At 39.7% G+C, this 24,580-nt stretch overlaps 1 long non-coding RNA gene across 7 annotated transcripts in view; it reads left to right on the top strand.

Annotated features, from left to right (window-relative positions):
• The first annotated feature begins 339 nt into the window (after window positions 1-339).
• The window catches only part of LOC121061286, a 137,651-nt gene continuing 113,410 nt past the window's right edge, over window positions 340-24,580 (top strand). For 3 of the 7 annotated variants that reach the window (XR_005815026.1, XR_005815029.1, XR_005815023.1), the window contains exons 1-4: window positions 340-1,089; window positions 21,418-21,578; window positions 22,026-22,223; window positions 24,026-24,138. This is a non-coding gene — a long non-coding RNA (uncharacterized LOC121061286). Of the gene's footprint in view, window positions 1,090-18,016; window positions 18,373-21,417; window positions 21,579-22,025; window positions 22,224-24,025; window positions 24,139-24,580 lie in introns of those variants that run through there. The other 4 variants (XR_005815025.1, XR_005815028.1, XR_005815027.1 and 1 more) reach the window with 4 other exon arrangements.

Genomic DNA, 24,580 nt, shown 5'->3' on the forward strand with positions numbered 1-24,580 from the left:
CAAATAAACATTTTTCCTTGTATAGTAAATTGGTTCTGGTAATATTAAATATGCAATTTTATTTCACTCAGCTGCCCCTCCTCTAACTGCCCATGTCTGTGGGCAGACTTGGTAGACCCTTCCATGGTTTCCAGTAGTTCCAGGATGGAACCCTTTATTATCTTTTTTTTTTTTTTTTAAATCTCACAATTACTTGATTATTTTGTGTGGCTTAAGCAAGTCATTAAAAATATGTCTGTATGTATTAACAACAACAACAACAAGGATCCCTTAGCTTCCAGTATATCTTTCTTATATTTGTCTAGAAAAACTTGCATAGCACAAGTTGTAATTGTAATTTCCACTGAGTAGTAGTTAGCTTGGGCATAGATATCTAGGTTCAGAGTAGCTAGCAATACCAGCACTGCAAGGAATTCCTAGCTGGCCACGGTCCTCATGCCCCGCCAGTCTCCTCATAGGATTTAAAGGTATAAATAGAGATACCCTGGCGTATCTCTCTTCCTGCCCTTCCAAGCTTCCAGAAGGGATGACTCCTACTGTGCTTTGTTGCTATAGAAAGGTCTGGCTCATGGTTTGGCAGCTCAAAAGACTGTATAGGAAAACATGTCTTTGGTGGGGATTAAAAATGACTATCGGTCTCCCTTTCTAAATGAGAAGGGAGAAACCTAATGGCATTGATGGACAAGGTCTCAGTATCAGAAGTGACTTTGGCTGGAGGTCCTACATGAACTCCAAACATTGGATGATTTGAGAAAAGACATGTTCTTACTTCAGTGTTGTTACTGGCAGTCTCCTCCTTCCTGCCCTGTTACTGAGTATGGTCTAAAATGCCACATTTCTGAAGTGTTAGTAATGCCACAGGATGATAAAAATTTAAACGTATCAGGCTGGAATTTCAGAGCAAAACCCGTTTTATTTAGACTGCTACTTGAACTTCTGCATTTTCTTCAGTGCAATTTTTCTTTCTCAAAATTCTCAGCCATCTTTGAATGCTGTGCTGCAAGGCTGGTACCTGTTTCAAGCTAGTAAGGAGTTTAATTAAAATAAGAGGAAGATCTTTACAGAAAAGACATCCTTGGTCTGCAGTATGTAAGGATCATTTTAAACTCTCTCTCTTTACAACTCATTTTATATTATTTTTAGCCTTTTCTCTGGCTTATCTTTCCAATTTCTCATTTTCCTCCTGACAAAGATTCTTTTCTTCAGCTTCTGGTGGTGAGGAATTTCTGGTGAAGACATTGAAAATTTCTTATTTCTTGGTGAGAAAAAACAGTACTCTTAATATCAAATCAAATGATGTTTTTGCTATATGAGGACAGGGAAGAGGGAGCCAAATCACTGCCTCAATGATTTGCCGTTGTCAGCTCTTGGTGGACATCACCAAAACATAAATTTTAAGGAGATACTTGAAGGAGGACAGTGAGGCAGCTTTGTGATTTCTTGCAGAAAGCTCCTCTTGAGGGTGAGGACCAACAAAGTGGGTGGCAGGAGAAGGTACTTGTTTAGAAATTTGACAGTGAATTATGGAAGTCTGAAAGAGGGTTGGTAGAAAGGGCCCATTTCCTTTGTTTCATTCGATCTCTTGGTATGGGATGGAAGATGCAAAGCAAGCTGGGGTAGGCAGTGACTGGTCTTGAAAGTGCAGATAAGGAGTTGTAGGTGATCACACAGAGCAATGTGCAGGTGATGTAATCTATAAAGATCACAGGAAGGAAACAGCAGAAGCTTTGCCAACAATCACGGCTGTCTCCCATTTACTCCTTTCTGCTTCTATTTTTTTCTTCTTTTCTGTGTGTCTGAAAGTAATAAAGGTGATGCCAAGAAATGGTTGCGATGATGGAAGTTTTTCTTTAAAACTGTGAATGCACTCACTATAATTACATTAGTGTTTTTGATAGGTACAGGTGTAGAGGACTTAGTGCTTCCTCATTTTGGCAGCATGTTTAGCACATATGCTATCCAGTAAATGTTGTTTTCATGTTGGGGTTCTTTCTTTATGTGGGAATGATAGTGTGGCTGTGGTTTCCTGAGGGCTCTTTTCTGCCTCCAGGATTAGAGCTGTAGTTCAGGTCATCAGCATCCAGACACTGATCTGTGTTTTTTCTATTGCATTAGTAGGGACAATATGAAAAACAACAACAACAACAAAACAACAACAAAAACCTGTAATTGATATAAATTACTTTGTAATCTATCTTGGTTCTTAGTCATTCAGCATGGATAGTCCTGAACAGAACAATGCATGTATAAATTAACAGAGAAGGCAGAACCACTTGTGAAACTGAAAAAAGGGGGTAAAAAGTCACCTTTATAATGTGTTTACAACACTATTAATAAACAGTTCAGCTTAACCAGCCTGAATATCTTTCTACCACATCTGAGTTCCTCTGGGAGTATATAGGTATCCAGATGAAGTTCCTTACTGGGTCAGTGAAGTGATTCCAGGTAACTAAGATAAATATAGCTGTAGATTCTCAGCAGTTTTGTGATCCCAACAAGTGACTTCCCTGTGGCATCCACAGTAAAACTGCTGACGGGATACTTGCCAGCTCGCGAATGTGCATTGGAACAATATTTTTCTATTTAATGTTGTTTGATAAATATATATTCAGTTGTTGCCATAATAAAATGCTGTAGAAGTCCCAGTTGTAGGATCTGCTTAATGCAGTCTGTCCTGTGCCACCTGCTGTGCTTGCCTGATGGATGCCATGCTTCCATTCAGGACTTCTCCCTCGTAACTACAAATGTGTGAACAGAAAAGCTTTTCCAAGTGCTCTTATTTACAGTCCTGGAAAATGGACTGAGATCAACACACAAGGTCATGAAGTGTCTAGGGAAAACAGTAGTGCTTATTTCCAGACATCATAGTGGCATAGTTTCTTACTCGCTCACAAGCTGCATGTGACATCGTCATTTAAAATGTATTCTCTGATCTATCCAGAGCTGGTTAGCAATTCAAGGTATGTGCCTTTCATGGGGTTGAGTTGTTCATGTGCTCTGTAGAGCACTGATTTTAATTGGCTTGAAACAATAGGGCATTTAGTAGTTGATTCATATTTCATAAAAAAGATACACATGCCTGAAAGAGTAGGCTAATTGTGTGGTTGAACAGGATGAGAGGAGTAAATAAATGTTCTCCCAGCATGGGCTATCCCACTGAAGCAAATATAGCAGAAAACCTTTTGTCTGTATTTTGTGGCTTTGCAGGGATAAATCTTACCCAGGAAAATAATCATACTGACTTCAATGGGAGTAGCAATGCGTGTAACTGGATTACTCTTAACAGAGTAGTAGAATCAGACCTGAAGTGTTCACCTGCTATTTTTAACCTAAAGAGATATTATCTAAAGCAGCCACACCAAGAAAAACAAATAAAAATATTTTATAGAAAAAAAAAAAACATAGAAAGAAATTGGTTTATTCCTAAGTTAAAGTCCAAGTGTATCAGTCAACAGTCTCAGAGATGAGAGGCTGAGTTCTTGCAGGATTCAGCCCATTTAAAGGAGCTATGCTGATCGCTGGCCATGGTTGTGTCTCCTCATGGCAGATCCTACATGAAAACCTGTAGCAAGTCATTCATAGAACATATCAATCCTTGAGTACATATGTAGTTTCATGGGTTATACAAAATAGGTGTTTTCATAATTCCTGAAGTGGAGAGTATTTTCTAATGTGAGGGGAAGGCCATACCACCAAACAGTTTGTACAGAGCTAGTGTAACTAGTCAAATGGACGTGTATTATGGATCCATGGTCATTCTGCTACTGCTGGAAGTCTGCTGTCCCAGGTAGGTGTCTGCTCTGCCTGCATCTGGGGCTGATCCTGCTCACTGTTGCTATAGGTTTGAGAAATGCTTGGTTAGTGCATGCTGTAGCCCGTAGCATAACCTTCTGCTGGAGAAATGTTGCAGCTCTGGCTCTGCAGCAGGTTTATTTGTCTGTCTGGATCTCAGACAGATGCTGACTTGTTTGCTATTTGGACAAACTGTCTGTCTGTAAAACTCTGCATGAACAGTACTCTGAAGAAAACAACCTGCTACCATTCTCTCATACACCAGTATTTCAATGAGTAATGCTTGCTCGGCTTGTCTCGTGTTCAGTGATAGTTTCCTCTATGCTATGTGCATTCCTGTTGCTTAGTATCATTTGTTTTTATTTTGGTCTTTCTAGGAGAGGCTGTGTAGCGATCGGGCCCAATCTGGCTTCCTCTGAAGTCTGAGAAAATATTGGCCTTGAACCAGCAAAGCACTTACGGTCCGATAATGCTCCTATAAAATTCAATGGCAAGACTCCCACTCCCTTCAGCAGTGCAGCCCAAAGTGCTGGGATTACTCAGTTGCTTAAAGTTATGCATATGCCTGAGTGTTTTGCTGTTTGCAGCTCTAACCAATAAAAACAGGTCTGGAAACCTGAATTTCCATGGAGAAGGACTTTAAATATTAATCACCAAAAAGGAGAATGGCAGTCAGCTTTTTTGTCTAGACACCATTCTAGAGAGTCCTTCTAGAGAAGGACCCAGCCTTTTGATTTGCTTCAGGAAAAGTTATTGTTTTGTATTGAATGTTATTGAATGGCTTTGATATCCAACAGAAATGAGTTGTGGGATATTTCAGGAGCTGAATGGAAATGGAAGCCTCAAAAATTCTTTCCTGAACCTGAAATTCAAAATGAAATTGAGTTCTGTGAAGAAGAGAAACCACTGGAAACGTGTGCAGAGCAAGAAATGTAGCACAGCATTGAAGTCCCGTCTGATTTACCTGGCTATATTCAGCTCCTTTGTCTTCAGTAGTATCAAAATCTGTAAAGAAAAGTAATTTTTAGCAGTTTCCTGTTATTTTGACATTTCCTCCCTTCCCTTTACTCCACAGAGCAGATGCTCGTTCAGTGTGTTTATCAAAGTGTCAGCCTAGCCTTGTGCTCCACCACAGCTCCCAGGGAAGACCGTGCAGAAATGCAGACTTTGGCATTGAAGGGTTTGGCTCAAAAGCCACTAAACTCTGCAGAAACATGCTAGATTTTGGGCAGGTCTGGATCAGTATCATTTAGACAAAAATGTAGTATATTACAGCTAGAAGTTGATTGCTCCAATCCTCTCTCATTTAAACCCTGCTTAATAACATATTCAAAATGAGAAACGTTGTGTACACAGATGTCAGCGGAAGCTTTGCCACCGAATTCATCTGAGCCATGATTTTTCCTACAGTATATGGTAATGCGTCTTTCAGGTAACCTTGTTTCCAGGTACCTTACACCATAGTGTCTCCAGACTTGTTAAAAACACCCTGTATGACTTTTTATGTGCTAATAAACAAAAATGTATGCATACAAAATAATCTAGTTCTCAAATGCACTTACTAGCATATTGAAGTTTTGGATGGTGACACAATCATTGGATACAACTGTAGTACCTTCCACTCTATATCTGATGAATGACTGCAGCTGCCAGTCAAAGTGAGGCCCTTGACTCCTGAGCTGTTGAACAGCATGCCTGTAAAATCTGAGGCGACCAAAAAGTAGTGCTCTAAGGAAAGTGCAGGATGTTCTGACAGTCATCAGGTCCCTTTCAGCAACTGTTCCGCTTCGCATTCTGCCCACAGAAAATGTGTATTTATAAAAAAGGAGTGAAAAAGATCAGCATAAATAAATATGCCTAATCCCTAATAAAAGGACTGCCAAAAATAAAAAATCTACCAATAAAAGTAAAGAAAAAAATGTTGCAGGGCTGATGCCATAATTTGCTTGCATAACAGCAGCACTACAACTCTGCACATATACCATTTTTTTTTTTTTTTTCCCAAAGGAAACGTTGGCCCTTGGAAATATAGTTCAATAGGAGCTACAAAGTGTTACACCCCACTGTGCTGGCAGGTAGCTACCAGGCAGGAACTCAAGGCTTTGGGTCCCAGCTGTATTTCTGTCTTGCTGTGTGACCTTGGGTAGGGTGCTGAACTTCCCCCAAAGTCAAAACTGTGCTCAGATGTCCCAGGCTGTAGTCTGTCTGTCTTTGCTATGGCTGGCATTTCTTGGTGCTCAGGTAGCAGTTTCTCGAAGCATCTGCTCAGACTGAGAGGTGCTGGGCTATATGATGCTGCACTGTTTGAGCGTGTTCACTCAGATCAGTTTTTGTAATTTAAAATCCTGGGTGTAGCCAGTTAAGATGAAATTCAATTGACCCTTGATGCAGTTTGTTTCCTTCTGTTTGCAGTTACAAAATGCAAACAATGTGTTACTGCATGGTACTTGCCTCACTGTATTTATTAGTATTACTAATACAATGTTTACAATTTACTGTGTAAATTGATAAAACTGCACCTTGACCCAGAACAGTGGTTTTCAACCTCTTCTTCCTAGACTCCTGGGGAACATGTGTCACTTCTGAAAGCTCTGCAACTGCAAGTCTTCTGCTGGGGACTCTAAATTAGTGCTCGGAAGATGACACCAAGTAATTGTCTTTCGCAAGAATGAATTTTGTGCTTCATGTATAAGAAGTACTGCCCTTCCCTGATGCCTATTTACCAAACCTAAAAACTGCAGCAATAAATCTACATTGGCAAACATTTTAAATATTGTGCTTGTGGGTACCCTATAAAACCAAGTCAGTTCTAAAAAAGCAAATGCATTTTATTGAAATGTTCAGGAAGCAAAGACAAAAGCAGAGAGCTTGTAAAGAGGACAAGCTGTGGGTTTTAAGGCACCCGCTCCTCTGCTTTTGCTTCCTTTGTATCTCCTTGTCCATTAAGGGATAACATGGCTCAGGAGAACCCAAGGGACTTCCCCATTGCAGGGGCTGCATTCTTCAAGGCAAAGAAAGCCGTGTACATAAATTATGTGTGCTAATATACTGTTCATCCCACACTCCCCATGACACCCATAATCACCCAGCAGGACTCAAGTGAACATGAGCCACCCTTGTTAAAATCAACATGTTCGGTTGCTTTGCAATGTCTCAGTATTGACACTCACCCCATCGTGCTGCATGACAGTGAACAGCTGACAGAATAAATCAGGGTTCCTGGACATGACAAGAACTCACTTGACCTTACTTGACTTGACCTATAATATCTTGTTGGCGCGGGAGGAGAGCAGTCTTTCTCTAGTAAAGTAATTGTATCCTCACTAATTTTTCTTCGTCCTATTCAGAGCATGCTGTAGTGTGTGCATAGAGTGAGGGGATTTGTGAGGGAGGAAATACCTTTTCCTTCTTGAGGATTATTCTAGGAAACCGCAATATAAATCTTTATTCAGTGGAGAAGTATTTGTCCTGTGAAAAATGTTAATAGAAAAAAATCGTGTATAAACTGAATCAGAGGTAGAGTGAGAAAGATTCAGTGCTTAATTCCTGAATCTGATCATTGCTTTGCATGGGAGAGACTGGGGAAGTGTAAATTTAATTACTATATTTCTACAAATTATCACAGGGGCATAAACCTTGTGCGCTAACCAGAAAATAATAGCAATAGCCTGCTGCGACAGGACTAGTAAACAGGACGAATTTCTCAAACTTACGCAGTCTGGCTCTTCTTGTATGCATTGTAAATCTGATTCAATCAACACTGTTTGTTTTGGGGTGTGCGTGTTCAAAACCTAGAGACACAAGAGGTCTTTGCTCATTTTGCTCATATAAACTTCCCTGTGCCAGAATGGAGTTTATTGGGAGATTTCATAGTGAGCTAGGCATCTATTTCTGCATCTTCAACAGGCACATATCAAATAGATGAAAGAGAAGCTAATGAACTGCTCAGAAAGTATGTGGTAAATGAAAAAAATAATATAACCTCATTACAAATTTGTTTGCATTTTCCAACTGTTTTGCTCCATTTTAAGTAAAGTTATTACAATTGCAATAGCGACATCAGTTTATAAGTATTAATTTACAAGACGAGGCATCTTCAGTGTGCTAGGCCCTGGGAAAACTGAGACCTTACCATAAAATATATCTCATTTTAGGTACTGCAGTTCTTACAGGTGCACTCAGACAGAGAAATCACACATTTACTCATTTACTTTCCTGTGCTGTTTAAATTGACCAGACAAAACAAAACAAAAGACAAACCTTTTCTCTTAATTTAAGCTCTATTTCTGCATGATTTTTGCATGAATTAAGTAATAATATAACCTGATAAGTAATTTTCCCACCCCAACTACCGATCAATTATTAAGTAATACGTACCATTTATTCTTGACTAGAAATTTCTTACTGAGGTTCACAGTATGCTGGACTTAGCTCCCAAATGTTTGAAAGATGCTGGTACTCATATGTTTTATATATAAAATTTTGGCATGGATTTTTACCTTTGTTTCTAAGCTTGTATGCTCATGGTCTTATATAAAACCAAAGCAACAGGTTTTTTCTTTATATTACTGTATATCTACCTACTTTCTCTGTAGTAATCTTGCCAGCATATATGAGTGTTTGGTATATTTATGTTTCAGCCACATAAGTGCCTTCAGTTTATGGAAACAAGATGCAGTGTGAAAGTACTTTGACACAAGATCAGTCCTCACTTATCTGAAGTGAGTCACAACTGTGCAAGGCTGATTTCAGTTTATTCGACATAAATGAGCCATGCCATCCTGAGAAATTTATCCCTACGTTTGAAGAAAAAATTCTTTAGCTTCATCCATCATGAGATAATATTATGGCTTTGATAAGAGAGAGTCACGTGCATGCAGAACATCACCTGTTACCTTAACTAAAACTTCCAAGGGTAAAGGCAGTATTCATTAAAAAGATTATATCAAGGTAAAGAAGAGGGCTTACAGTTTCAACGTTCTGATTTTCTTTCAAACACTTATTCATCCCAACCATTGATTTTCATTAATTTATTTTGTCCTGAGGAATTCAAGTTTTATCCCAGCATACCAGCTTGGTACTGCAGTGAGGAGAAAGACAAGCTCTTACTGAGTTTTCTACTGGCAAGCCTCCACCAGCTTCAGTGAAGTTATACTTGTTTACATGCACTGAAAATTTGGCTCAGTGCCTGGATGTGTGATAAAAGTTATCTACCTGCTCCTACTTTTTCAGATAGAGACATCCTGTGCATATCTTGGCTTTCTTCTTTCATTCCATTTAAGTCAGAGGAGGCCTCCAGATAAGGAAAGGCTGGCAGATATGAATAGCGCAGAGCATTAAACTGATACAATATTTGCAGGAGGCTGCTTTGAAAAAGAGTACTTGGAAAAATTTTCATAATGGCATAAGGATTGAACAATCTAAAATAGTGGCTCTCTTATGCAAGAATAGATGCTGAGGCCTTTAGTTGTAACCACTTCATTTGCCCAATTTTTTGTAAATACGTTTTGTAAATACACGCTTTCACATTTATGCCATTTTATAGAAAAATAAAAGACAGTTGCCTCCTGGAAAGAGCACCTCTTTCTCCAAGTGTAGTGCCACATGTCAGTGGCAGGCAGCATTCTCTAGATGGCAGGTCTGCCTAAAAGCTTCTTGCATCCGTGTCCCAGCTGTCTAACAGTCTGCTTTTCTAGCCTGCACTCAAATTTTCAGGAATTTGCTAGCATTTTCCTTTTAGATTTGTTATTACAAATTGAACCAGGACATCTTCCTTCTTCATGTTCTGCCACTGGCTTTCACTTCCTTTCACTTTTTTTTTTTTTTTTTTTTTAAATAGCTTGAGGTTGCACTGTAAGTCTGACAAGTAAGAGTCCTTACTTGCAACTGGTGCAGTGCTGGGAGGTATGTGCCCTACATGTCAGGGAACATATTTTGCTAAATTCCATTTCCATGCAATTTACTTTGGAATTACGTGTTTGAGTTTTCTGTGGAGCTTCTTGAATTACTTGTTTATAGCAATGCTGCAGGGTGTAAATCATAATTCATTTTCCAGATTTTTTTTTCTAACGCAGCAAAGCTTACATGCTTAAAGTAGTATTTTCAGACGCAGAAAAGATCTCTCAGTAATGCAATTCCATGCTTTAAGACTTAAAAAGATTGCTTTTATTTTGAATGATTCAGTTCTAATGGGAGTTCTTATTTTCTGCCATGTAATCTGAATCTCAGTATTTTCCTTCTGAGTCTAAATATAATTACCTGTTATATTATACCAACTTTAACTGATTTTACGATAGGGAATTTGGATGCAGGTGCTCAAAGCAAAGGGAAAAAACAGAAACATGATGTCATCATAGATACGTGCTAGTGTTACATTTCAGAACAGTATTTTACCACTAATATCTGTGGACCTCAATTCTGACAGACAAGAAATTAATATTTTTCAAAAAGATCACTATGTCCTTTTATTATTTATTCCAAATTCAGGGACAATATTAGGCAAAATTAATTTCGTTGCTAAAAGAAATATTTTTTTTCAAGAAGTGATATGTTTTAAGGACATATGTTTAACATCAAACCTCACTGTTAAATGCGTGTTTCTTTTTAACTTGGAGGTTATGACAGGTTAGCTTTTACTTAACTCTGTTTTGTGTCATAAAATATATTCCTTTGTAAATGCCATGGCAGTTACTGTACAGGTGTGTTTGTTGTGGCTGTAAGATAAAACCGTAAAATTAGCAAGAGACAACTGACAAAGGCCACGGGGTGTTTGAGTGGATTGTCCCAAATCATCAATAAATACTATTCCTTTATACAACAGGACAAAATCCAGAGAGAGTGCATTTTGGTTCTAGTGGGCGAAACCTGTGTTATTGGTAGCAGGATCTTTCTAGGATCTTTCCTAGAAAGAGGATGGTGTATCTGATGCTTGCAAGAAGCAAATGAAAACTTGTAGCAAACTCAAATAATAGCAGGGTGGCCACGCAAGGTCCACCTGTTTTCACTGAATGCAAAGTGCATTCACTCAGGTTAGGATTTCCAGGGGAAGTTAGAGAAATCCAATTCACATTCTCCACGTTTACAGGGAGGCTGGAGATGTCCCACCAGTGACAGAAGAGCCCTGCACCTTGTTTCGGGCGGGTGCTGCCAGTGTCAGGGCATAATGCAGACATGAATGCCGACACTGCTTGAACATCCTGGCTGGGTTTTAGAAAGAAAACAGAAGCCTCATGAGGGCTGCCCGCTGGCGGGAGAAGGGTCAGGCTCTATTTGGAGCTGTGACACGGGCGGATGCCGCAGCCCTGGAGAGGGGACAAGAATTCGGCCACGTTCCTGCAATTAGCATTTCCAGCTCCGAGTGGCTCCCACTTTACATGCACTTTCTTGGATGGCTCTTCTGAGAGGTCTAACTTTGCATGCCCTCAATGGGGAGGCTTAGCACCTACCTCGGGGTTTTGAATTTCACAGAAAGAGCCAGATACTTAGAAGCCAGGTATTCAGTGCCTAATCTGCATGGGTTAACTCTTTTATTGGATCTACCTGCAGGAATTTGACCTCGAGGATCACAGCTCCAATTAGATGTCGTAGGAAATGGAAACCCAACCCCTCCTCTCCCCCCGGCATGCATTTTTAAATGGTTATATATAGGTCTGTGGCAATTCTTTGTGCAAGCACGCGTGGGGATTCAAATGATAAGCCCAGGCAAGCAGTGTGCATCGAGGGAAAGGTTCTGCTTTGGAAGGCCACAGGCAAATGTAACTGCATGCAGCAAATTTCTCTTCTCCCACTGGCAATATTTTCTTCAGTTGCCCTTGATTTTAAATTGACTAAGAACCGTGTTGTAGAGAGAACAGTAAATGTTGCTTAAATTAGCTCCTTTCCTTCTTTTATTTTTTTTTTTTCCCTAAACTTTTGCTAATGAGTTTTGCATTGTGATTATCTACTTCTTTGTATTCTGATAATGAAATTAATGAGACTTTCTCCAGAGAGCTGGGGGCTTGGGCTGACAGAATGCAATTTTAATAGGGGGGAAGAACAGCAAAGACTTCACATCATGGCCTGGATTTCTGCTCATCCACCTACATGTGGAGAGAACCATAGAAATGAGAGTCAGCCAAATTGCTCCTAATTTCTGCACTTGATACAGTGCTGTTTTCTACCTGCCACCTGGGCTTTTAATGTTGGGTTTTCTCTAAGCCCCATCCTGAGATGACTGAAGTGAAGAGAGAGTGTTGCCTGGGGCGTAGAAAGCTTTCCAAGCTTGTGAGTCAACAGGAATAAAATTCACACCCCATTGCTGGGAGAAGAGCTGGGTTTTTGGTGCAGAAAACCTAGGTGCACATAAAGAATGTTGGTGAGCTGCCATTCCCATTAGGAAGGCACGCACACATGTGGCACTTTAAAGTGTTAGAAAATATGCTACTGACCCTGCATCATGCAGGAATCTCCCGGACCTTTGCTAGGGCTAGATGCAAGGTGTGGGGGCACCACTGGGGACCCCTCCTGGGGCCACTCTCTGGGGCCTATGGCTCCCCCTGCACTTGGCCACTGCAGGCTTGGCCTGGGTCTGGGTTGCTAGGTGGGCTGAGGCAGCTTAGCAACCGGCTGCCTGCCCACCAATCAGAGGGCTTGGCTGCGAGGGCCATCTTGGGCCGTGGGGCACAGCGTTGCACGAAATGGCGGCTGCCGCCTGGGTGGGGTGTGTTCCTGCCCTACTGCTGATGGTGTGGTTGCGCTGTCCAGGGCCACCTGCAGAGAGGCACACACAGCCCTTACCACAGCAGCCTCAGCTGAACCCAGAATGTGGACACAGAAGGTGGCTGGTGCTGTCCTGACCCCAACACGGTGACCTGATGCTCTTGGTTCAAAAGTACAGGACCAGCATGGGGCTAAGGTGCAATGCACAGGGCTCCGTGCGAGGCACGGAGCACACCCTTATGGATCAGGCATGCTAATCTGGTTCACAGCATGTCAGAAGTGGCAGAGGCTGGGTTGTCCTGCATATAGAATGTTAGAATCATTAAGGTTGGAAAAGACCTTCAAGATCATCTGGTCCAACCATCCCCCAGCTACCAACGTCACCCACTAAACCATGTCCCTGAGCACCAGGTCCAACCTTTCCTTAAACATATGCTTGTCTTGAGAGACTTGTAGGCCTCTTCTTCCATTTTCCAGTTCATACCCTGCTCAATTGGCTATTGCCTGTGATGCTCACAGGCACAAGTGAAGTCTGCTTCCCTGGGTTGGATGAGGCAGTTCGTTTGGCACTCTGGGGCTGGACCCTCTCTTCTGGGAACTTGGGGTTTCTAGGAACACTTGGGAGACAGGATCTTCACTGGCTTTTCAAGAAGGTACATGGAGAATTCCCGACTGAGAGATTTGACTTGTCAGATGTAAATGCTGTCATTATCATTGTTGCTTCGTAACTGAGAAATGCTCTCAATTTGCAGCACGTATTTTCCAGGCCACGATGATAGGAAATGAGTAAAAATTTAGCTTAATGTAAGGCAGTATTTAACTAAAGGTTTTGAAACAGTACTGGGATGAACATTTTATAGAACAGTTTTAAGATTTGAAGATGTGATATAATGGATAACCTATGAACTTTAGTCTGAGACCTTCCAACCCCAAACAGTGAAGGAATATGTGAACATATCTCAGACTTGAGGAGAGTGATCTGTCTCACTTGTTTTGGAAACCAGGTCACCTGAGTCTCATTAGTCCCAGTCAAGGGCTATAAAAAGCATAATTTGGAACCAAAGAGAAAGTTTGTGAGACAGTACTCTAAGTGGGAGCATGTCATACCAAAATGTAACAACATTAGAATGTATTTGCAGTTATTTTCCACAGCAGTTTTTATGCATCCTAATATTTTCTTTACTTTGATTTAAAAAAATAGAGAGTAGGAGGTTGATTGTTTTCAGCTTTTTATGGGGATGTTACAGAAGTTCCTGTGATTTTTACTGATTTTTTAAAATTGTTGCTATGTAGAATTTAACATAACCAGCAAACTATTTTTTTTTAAATGTTGCACAATGTGGATATTTGTCTCTGTCATGTCCCATGCAGTCTTAAATCTTTACTCACTCGTCTATCTCCCATGTTACCATTTCCCATTATGTAAGATCTGGAGGATTATTTATTTAGAGGTGCTCTTTTTTATTCACATGTAAAGCATCAGTGGAATGCTATCTGTTTAAAACCAAAAACTTCTGATGGCTTAGAGGTTATGGTTATGAGGATCAACTCGGAATACAATGTACTAACTGGGCTGCCATTTAGATTTATTTCCTAAAGCTGCCCAGTGATAGTTATCTAAAACTTGCTTCATGAGGTTGAAATGTATCATAGAAAGTGTTGCATAAACTATTTTACTACTACTACTACTATTATTATTACTATTATTATTACTATTATTATTACTACTATTATTATTATTATTATTATTATTATTATTATTATTATTATTATTGAACTGTAATTTCCTTTGATTTTTACATTTTTAAAAGATGTAGGATTTACATGTTTGGAAAATGTAGGTCTCACAAGAGTGTGGAAACTTAACCTGATCAACAGAGGTATTTGCCGACACCCTATGGTCACACATTCAATGGTTAGTGTGATCTTAAGGAATGCTTTAAATCTTGGTAGGCAATGTGGAATCACGAGAATTATACTAATTTGCAGCAGATTTGATGTTGGCATATTGTGTAAAGAGGAAATCTAAGCATTAAAGCCTTGGTAATGACGCTGCTCCAGAAATATTACAGAAACGGAAAGAATCTCATTAACTGCAGTGAGGTTTTGTTTAGGAACTGTATCCTTTCCAATCTCTAGAAACAAACATAAAACCATTGGTTACAACCTGTGGACTGCTGATCCACGGAGCAGATGAGATATTTTGGTGGGAAACTCAGAAGATAAGTTGGCTACAATGTTTAAACCGTATTTCTACAGAAGATACATGCAAGAAAATAATAAATACAATAATATACAAATGTAATGTTTTTGTATATTAATTTTGAGCCCTGGTCCTGGGGAAGTGTAGGTTTTTAAAACAGAGCCAATATACATGACAGCACAAAGTCACTTACATTGCAGAACACTAAAAGCCAGAGCTTTGAAATATGCTATATGTTTGAGACACTAAGTCTGAGGTCTAATTCCAGGTGGGTTTGGATTACATAGAAAGTAAGCATTTTGACTTTATTTTTGTAATGATACTGGAAAAAAAAAAAAAGAAAAAAAAAGATGGTATGGCAGTAAAAATGAAAATTTCTGTTGTTACAGTAGCGAGAAATTGGTGAATGTTTTGAAATATAATTTTGTGATAAAAAGGGGATAAGGATTTTCTGCACACCACCCTTCTGAGCAGTTCACTTAGTTACAAAGAATAAAACCACCACAGGAGAATAGAGAACAAGAACTAAAGGGTAACAGAAGGTGAGAACAAAATCATTGAATCAGTCTCTGATTACAAAAAGCTTATTTAAAGAAAAGGCACAGCAGAACTCAACATTAGTATAGAAATAATGATGGGCCAGTCAGTCAACATGCATGTTGTCTCCTCCCTTGTTTGCAAAAGACAAGATTTTTTCTCAACCTGGCTGTAGCTTCATCTTCAGCCTGGCTCTGGATAATACCGAGTGTATGCAAGATCTTCATATGTCATGTCCATACCATCCTGCAAAAATCTACAGCCACTGCACAGACACCCAAGAGCTAACTCTGGGACAGAAGCAGATGGAGCAAAATTGCTGAGATACAGCAGCAGGATCATGTGAGCCAGCCTTAGTACACAGTGGATACTGCTGAAAACCAGGGCTGGTTAGCTCAGAAACAGCAGCATCTTGTGGCGGGCTCCAGGGAGACTTTATTGTGTCCTTTCAATATATAAAGGGAGCTTGAAAGAAAGATGGAGAAAAAAACTTTTTACCAGGGTTTGCAGTGACAGGACAAGGGGCAGCAGTTTTAAATTGAAAAAGGGTGGATTTACATTGGGTATAAGGAAGAAATTCTTCCTTAGAGAAGAGTCAGAACTCAGAGGGTGGTGAGGCACTGAAACAAGTTGCCTTGAGAAGTTGTGGGTGCTCCAGCACTGAAAGTGTTCAGAGTCAGGTTGGACAGGGCTTTGAGCATCTTGATCAGATGAGCAGGTGACAGAACACTGAAACAGGGTGCCCAGAGAGGTTGTGGAGTCTCCTTCTCAGGAGATACTCAAAAACCGCCCGGATGCCATCCTATGCAATGTGCTCTAGGACTTGGTGATATTCAGAGGTCCCTTCCAACCTTGGCCATTCTGTGATTCTGTGATCTAATGGGAGGTGTCACTGCCCATGGCAGAGGGGATTGCACTAGATCTTTAAGGTCCCTTCCAACTCAACCATTCTTTGCATCTGTGAATGAGCTTGCATAACTGGCTGGTGCTACACTTCACTGCTGGCCACATCATTGTGAATCAATGTCAGTTCTGTATTTCGTTGCAGAGATGCTCAAAGTCCATGAAGTCTAGACCTGAGAATACTATCCCTGAGCAGAGTGTCCAGCCTGTGAATCTGGAGCTGTATGCAGCTGTCATGCAGTGAGACTGCTCAGGAGCACTCCCATGAGAGTTTCCCCACCTTGGAGTTCCTTGGTACATCATAGATGGTTTTGGCCCTAGGTCATCTGAAGATTTTGGTTTTAAATTTTACCACCAGGATTATTTTGCCACCCAAGTACAGCACATACTCTCCAATCTGAAGTTTAATAACAACATCTGAGGAAGTGCAGTAGAAGACTATTGCAAATAGTTAAGTCCAAACAAATAATTAAACTTGTTAGTAACATGTTCAATTAATCTTTGCAGTATCCTATGTTATATTAATTCTGAGGGAACCAGCGGACATGGAGGTGCCAAAGTGGTTGTCGTGGCACTACATTGTGTTCTGAAGTCTTTAAGTACAGACATTTCAATTTGCTGAGAGCCTCTGAAAATCTTTTTGACTTCAATAAAGATAAAAGAGAAAAGTGAAGATAGCTAGATCATTTGCAAAGTAAAAGAAAGCTTTCTTTCAATGGTATTCTATATTCTTTTTCCTTTAAAGTGTGGAAGGTTTAGTATGTATAAGTAAATCTGTTGTTCAGTAGTCTTTCAGATGGTAGCAGCAATAGTTATTATCTTTCCTTTTTGGGAAAAAGAAAAGATATGGGTTCTGCAATGGGACTTGAGGTTGTTTCTGTTTAAGTCTGATACTGTTTCCCTGAAAGCAAAGCAAGATAAGCAGTCCAAAGATGCAGAAAAGAGCTGTGGAAATAGCAAACACAGAGTGAGTTTCTGACTCTCAGAGAAACATAGAGTTACTTCAAAACTTGGCAAACTTACTAGCATCAGTTTGTTCACTGAGCATTACTTTTAGCTGCCTCTGAAGATGCTGAATCACATCAATGCTACATAAGACACACTGTGGGCTATCTAAGTCAGACTTTTCAGAGATGGCTAAAAAAGGAGACATATCAAAGGAAAACAAGATGTGAAGGAGATGGTAGTCAAGATGTGTATGCAGGAGAGAGTTGGCAACAGAAAAGAAGGAATCACATCAGAGGTTGGGTTTGGGGTCTGTTGTCATGTCTGTTGTATAATAGCCGTGTCCATCATTTATAAATCTTGTTCTCATCCATCCAGAGTGGATGGTTTCCTTCATATGGCAGATCATAACTTCTATGTTAAGGGTTATATGTCAAATGTTTCAATTACCTCTCTCCTAGAGTTTTTGACTTTGATTCCAGTGATAATGTGTTTTGTGTTATAGACCCAGCCTCCTATACTTTTCTCTATAAGATATTTATTCTTCAGGTTTACATCAGCCCCAAAGTCTTCTATAGGTTGGCCTTATTTCTATACTCTGTTTTAAAGGTCCTCTCTCACGTTTCATTTTTATATGTAATGCAGAACTGTTCATATTTCTTAAGCACAGTTTCATGGTTATTCTTCTCTGTCAGAAAAAAAATGAAAATCAATGAACACAACAAGTGCTTCAGAAACTGCTGCTCTCTGAAGTTTGCCTTTTTATGAACCCCTCTGCTGGCAGATACAGAATGAAACACTATAAATGCTTTCCAAAAGTTTTCCATTTTCTGGAGACTTTTAACTTGGTGGTGGTCATGATGGGAGGAGAGAGGAGCTGGAGGTGTGTTCAACTGTAGTCTTATTTTTCCCACACAGGATATTGGTGTGTAAAGGGGGATGCCTTTTTTTCCCCTACTGTTATGGGATGTTCAGTTACCCATCAATGATTGCAAGAAATCTGCTTTATTCTGTGTACTGCGTCTGTACTTGAGGATAACGAGCTTCTTTGCATGTGTTCCAGACTGGAGTACAGTGTAGAGATACGCAGGTAACTTTGCACATGCCAGCTCAGGTGCTGAAAGAGATCAACAGATGGAACACTGCATTGGGTTAATTATCTCACTTTTTGTTGGCTTGGACAGAAGAAGGAAGTCTCAAAGATGTTATTTCTCACCTACTGATGTCCTTAAATACTGCACTTACAGAGACCAGAGGGAAATCTTAACACAGGAAAGTAAGACAATGAAGAGAAGGTAATGTGGGTCTATTACAAATGACTCATGACAAGCTAAATGATGTGTTTGGTGGTTATTTTAATGAGTGAAAGAAATGCAGTGCCCATCATATACATATATATTTTTTTTAATTGGGTGAAGTTTTCCTCTGAAAAGCTCAGAAATGTGATGGAGGTGTAGTTGCTGCAGTAAGACTGGTCTTTTGCAGCTAAGGTTGGTCTAAACAAATATAATTGGTAATTATTTTTTTGTTTATTGTCAAGATATTCTGATGTATGAAGAGCCCATACTCAAGGAGTATTCAGTGCTACTCAGAACTTTCATTATTAACTTCTCATTAAAATATAATCTAAGAAGAGCCAAACGTGTTTTGGAGAATAGGGCTTAAAAATACTCGGTGATAACTGTAGAAAAGGACTGAAGTCAATCAAGTAAAGTTTCAGATGCAAACATAGTGTGTTTCACATAAGAAAGAATAAATATAGATTGTGGGAAATCTTTTAGGCCATATATATAAGACATGGAGAAGTATCTAGGGATTATAGCTGATGGTGATTTTGAGTATGAGTTGGTAAACAATGCAGCACTAATGAGAAAAATACCTACTATTGTATTTCATTTTACTACCAAGGGTATTATATGTGAGGCAAGAGTTCTTAGTTTGCTGTAGTCAACACATGATTTGTAGTACTGTGTTCAGTTCTGGGCAACATATTTTAAAAAAGACACAGACAAGCTGGAGAGAGATCAGAGGAGAGCAGCTAATATGATGGATATTTTGGAAATGAAGACCTATGTGGAAAGAAGTGAGAATATGTAATGCAGAGGTGACTGATGGGAACACAGGACCTGACTGTCTTGCATCAAAACAGTCTTACAAGGAGGAACAGTACCATTGTTCATGCTCGTCCAGGAGGATGGCAGAACTAATTACAGACAGAAAAGGAATGAAAATGTAAATTCATCAGGGAGGGTATGTTAGAGGGGTGGAACAAGGAAGGCAGCTGCCAAGGGAGGGTATGAAACTGTTATTGTGGGAAGCATTTCCAGCTAGAATAACTGCCCATCCATCAAGAACAGATTCTGGGCTTAAAAAAATATTTATCTGAAGATGCAGGTGGGTAAGTTACACGTTTTTTTTTACCCCTGCCAGATCCTAAAACTGACTTGAAAATAGCTTTCTCCTTTTCATCTGGCATCTTCTATCCTTACCTCTCCTCTGCCCCTCTGGCATATGAAGATTTGTATGTCTTCAGCAATTTTGTTTCAGCAAAACATGGCTTTGTGAGTGACTTAAGTCCACAAGCAGAGGCATTTGTGAAGGCTCTGGAACTGATCCTGGGTTAAAATCTGTGCACATGAGCCTGCTTAGAGGTGCTGGGAAGTATTTATAGAAGATTTTGGGTCCCTAAGACAGTGAAGCGAAATACCCAATGATTAAGGAAACTTTGCAGTCAGAAGCAACGTGGCTGTTCTGATGCAGAACTTTGCAGCTGTGAGCCTCACAGCCAGTCTAATTAGTGCCAGGCCCATGCCAGGCTGAGGAAGTTGTCTGGTTCGAGGGCCCAAGGTATCATTTCTCCACAGCTTTGCCCCATTCTGTGTCTACATGTTGGCAAATCTGGTTCTAGCTTAGAGACCTCTACTTCATTCTCTGTTGCACTGTGTAGACTTAACCTCTCTTTTCCTGAAATCACTGAGAATTAAATGCTTAACTGTTTTGAGAATCTGTCTGTCCTATTTGCTATTTGCCAATCCATTACAGCCTGGTCTTCATGAAACAGGGCTCCCAATGCTTTACAGCAAGGTGTTGCTGTCACACTGCAGGGATGGCTGATATGCAATCATCTAAGGCTGTATTGGACCCCTTATTAGGCTATTTATATAATTTAACCCCATGAATAAAAACTACAGGCCCAGGAACTGGATTTGTGCATGATCATAATCTGTGTGAAACTTGTCCTTTTGAAAATACTTAAAACTGATAGATTATTCCTTACATCAGCTCAGTCAACCAGGAAAGAATTTTGTCCCAAGTCTCCCAAGTGGAGACAGCGTGATGAAACGGTTTAAGGAACTGCTGGCTCTCTAGACAGTGTTTTGGCTCCCACACCTCACATTTTTCCCTCAAACATTTGGAACACTTGGATAGAAGGAAAATATTCAATAGGAAAAAAAAAAAAGCGGGGAACAAATGCTTGTCTGATGCAAATCTGCATTGTGAAGGGATAATACTGTTGTTCTCTGTTCAATATCCTACTCTTTCTTGGCAGTATTATCCCACAGAAATATGCTGGTTTTCCCTTTTACAAGATTAAAACCTTTCTCTATCAGCATACCCTAACCCTATATTTCTAACTTTCTTTTAAATTTTAATGGAACTGTAAAAGGGTTTTTCGGATAAAACCTGGCCATCAGCAGTTGAGTGCAGGAAATACAAGGAAGTCTGAAGACATCTGAAAAAGGCAATTTGATTATTTTTGAGATAAAAGAGTACAAACAACAATAAAAAGTCAAAGGCATTTTATGAGCACTTTTCATTGACATCTGTAACTTCAAAGCAGTTTGAAGCATTTTATTATTTAAATTTCCAGGTCAGTAGTCAGGACGGTGAATTATACTATGTATGAAATACTTTAAAAAAAAAAAAAGAGAATGGAAAGGAAGGAATTACAATAAAGCATTGAGTCATTCATGTGCATGTGCAGACATATTTAAATTTACCCAAAAGTTTTGAGTGTTTTTTTGGACTGCTTAGAGTATTTGTCAGTGCCAGCACTGGTGTAGTCTAAACACCATAAATTGTCTTCTGTTCAGCTGTGTTAAAATCACTTTACTATGGCTTTGACCAGTGAGCTCTGCTTGTTACTGCCAGTAATATATTACTTTCTCTTTCTGGGTTTCACTTATGCATTCAGGGATATGTTCTTTTGCTAATCAGTGATGCTAAGTATGTGGACTCCCTAAGGGTAAATAAGGCTTCACATTTGATTACCTTTTCACATTGACGATATGTAAAGTGCAAATAATTACTGGTATTACTGCCATCATTTATTTTGCTAGATTGCCAGACTACTGTTGGAGACAAGATACAGACGTGGAAGGACTTTTGGCTTGAGTCATTATGACTGTTATTTTGTTCAGAAAAAGAAATTAAAGGAAAGAGCATGAAGATGTCCGGGCACTAAGATGCCAAGCACTAAGATCAGCACAGGCAAGATGTAGTATGTCCTGCTCACATGCTGCCTGCATAAACTGAGGTTCTCCTCACTGTTTGCAGGATTTATCATGTGTGGCCTGCTACGGCTCTTGTCACGGGGTGTGCTCCTCACAGCTCGAGGCTCCATTTACCTTGGGAAGAAGTGTGTTGTTGAGCTCTTTTCTGTTATCTCATCAAAGAATATGTCAGCTTCTGTGGGAACAGTAATGACATGTGGTTTGCTCTGATCACAGCATTTTGCTTTGTGAGCTGCTGACTGTTGCTGTGGCCAGGGTAATCATGAGGTGAACTGGAGTGCCAGAAATTTGTCTTTTTGCCTGCTGCCATGAAAGTGCTGCTCTGTTTTCCCTCAGCCCAATTGTGCAATATGAGACAGGGTTTGCTCATAAGTTTGTTGTTTTCGTTTTATCCTGTTCCTTTGTTGTCTCTTATCAACTTAATACTTCCCTAGTAAAGCTGTCAGATCAGCTTTTGAGTTCCTCACTCTGGTTGGATGTAAAGGTCAGAGAAGCAGGTTGCTGTGGCAGAAGGAAAGAAGTGTTCAAGATCTGTGAATGCTAGAATGGTTCCACGTGTCCATGAGGACACAGGCAGTAATTTGGACACTCCTACTCCAAACTTTGAAGAGAAGCCATTTATACAGCTTGAGGTAGGCTGTAAAGGTATCCTACTTATTTTCTTCATGCGCTAGCTCCTGAGCTTGGCTCATTTGTACTTCATGCTAGGGTGAAACCTCAGGTTGTCCCTATATCTTTGGAAACTATCCCTTATGTAGAAAACTGAGACAGATGCATAAGGCTTTAGATTTTAAGGGTCTTCCTTAGAACAGCCTCATTTGTTTCAAGCTATCGTATTAGATTCAGTGGAAAAAAATCCCGTTGCACACACTGACACAGTTGCCATGCAGGCATCGCACAATCTTTGTAGTTGTCTTAAATCAAGCAGTTTGAATCAGCCACAGCCTTTACTCTGTAAAGAAAGTTATCCATACAAAAATGAAATGTTAATAATAACTGTTTGTATGCAGGCTCTTATTTTTCGTTGTAGTCACTGGCTGGCAAAACTGATCTCTGCTTCCCAAATAACATTTTATTCATTTTCTTTTTGCATTTTTGTTAGCATCCCAGTTCAGCTTGGAGATTTTGTACTGATGGTAATTAGTTTCAGCTGATACTTGCTGGCAGGCATTTCTCCAGATCAGTGAAAATAAGCAGAAACAAGATAGTATTTATTAAAGGGTGCAGTGCTTTGTTTTTTAAAAGGTTAGAAAACAAAACACGCCTGCACTAAAAAAAATACAGCAAGACATCAAGTGTGTAAATCCAATATCATAAAGAATACAACAGAAAAATATTGCAGACTGTTTTCAACATCAGCTAGCTGACTGCCAAGGATTATATCTTTTGCATGAATATCTTTTCATAGGTGAAAAAAAAAATCTTTCTATAATAGGGACTGGAGCTGACAGCTTAAAGCTTTTGCAGTGAGAACTGAGAAAAGTTCTGGATGTTAATAGAAGCTTTTACTGATAATGGCTTGAAGTTCATGAATGCTAGAAGTATGTTATTTCTGGTGTAAGGTTAAAAAGAGCATAATATGGTATTCATTAAACAGTGCAGCCAAAAATAACATCTGTCTCTCATGAATAACGGATAAGGTCTCATTTTATATCTCTTCTCATTTGAAAACAGTATTTTTGCTAGAAAATTAGAGTTTTTGTACCCTTTAGGAAAATAAAAACATTAAGCATGATGGTAATACAATCACAACATTTTAGCAAAAAGTGATAAAAATATAAAAATGTTGGTTGAACTTGGCTATAATAGCTGTGGAAAGTCATGATTCCCCCTGTCCAAGCAAGCCTTTGTTTGATTTTCCAGTTCGCCACACAGGTATTTGCCACATATACTAGAGGGGGAGCTACATCTTTTCATCACCGATGACTTTGGTTACTGTGGAACATAGTTCATCCACTAGGATGTAGGGCTCAGGCTACTACTGTAAAGGCCTGAGTCTCTACGGAACCGAATGCCTTTTGGGATGTTCTTAAAACCTTTAGGATCCTCTGGTTTAGTGTGTGGAACAGCCCCATTATCAGTGGTATTTCTTTGTCAAATTCATACATTTCAGTTGCCTGAATATTATTTACAAGTTCATCTAGAATTCAGCTATTTGTTTTATATAGGAAAGCCAATATTTTTAGGAAAGTGTTGAAATTTTGCAGCTTGATATCTCTGAGGAAAAAAAAATTCAGCAGTCAGACATGTTCCATTCAGGAATGTTTGTGGATTGACTGCTACTGAAAAAAAACCCCAAAGGTTAGCTTTCCCTTCCTTTGGCGGTGAAGAGCTCTGTATCACCTGCAAGACATTTTTGCTTGCTTTGTTGGATAAAAGTAGAAGGCTTTGTCTTAGGCTGACTTTTTTTTTTTTTTCTTTTCCTTTTACCCAGCTCTCCTAAATCCACTATTCACCTTGATCTACTCAAAAGCACGAAGTCGCTGTACACTGTGGTTCTGCTGCTTTGCATACGTCTGCACTGGATCCCTACAGCAACATGTCACTGTGAGTGTACAGGTGTCTGTGTGGCTTTTGTTCTTGTGAAACCATCATGCCAGCATCTTTTCATGGCTAAGGTTATCTCTTCGCTAAGTTAGATATCAAGTTACATTTTGCAGGGGAGCTGTGGACATTTTCGAGATCAGACCTAGAGCACACTCTGTAAGGCAGATGTACAATTGAAAATGTCCTCTGGAAAATGCCAGATCTTGTGGTTGAGTTGCATGGTGTGTACCCTCAGATAGGCAGGTTACAGGCGTTCTCTAGGCTGACTGTGGGTCTGTGTGTGGATGGATATTGGTGGCCCAAAGACTGCAGTAGCCTCCTGCTCCTCCAACTGATTTTTAAAAGTGGGCATATAGGCAGTGATTGTGGATTTGCGGTACCTGATCTGCTGAATGTGTGTGAAACAATGTGCAATAAAATTGATGCATGGCAAATGTCATAC

The sequence above is a fragment of the Cygnus olor genome, chromosome Z (genome assembly GCF_009769625.2).
Source record: "Cygnus olor isolate bCygOlo1 chromosome Z, bCygOlo1.pri.v2, whole genome shotgun sequence".
In the NCBI taxonomy this organism is placed as follows: Eukaryota; Metazoa; Chordata; class Aves; order Anseriformes; family Anatidae; genus Cygnus; species Cygnus olor.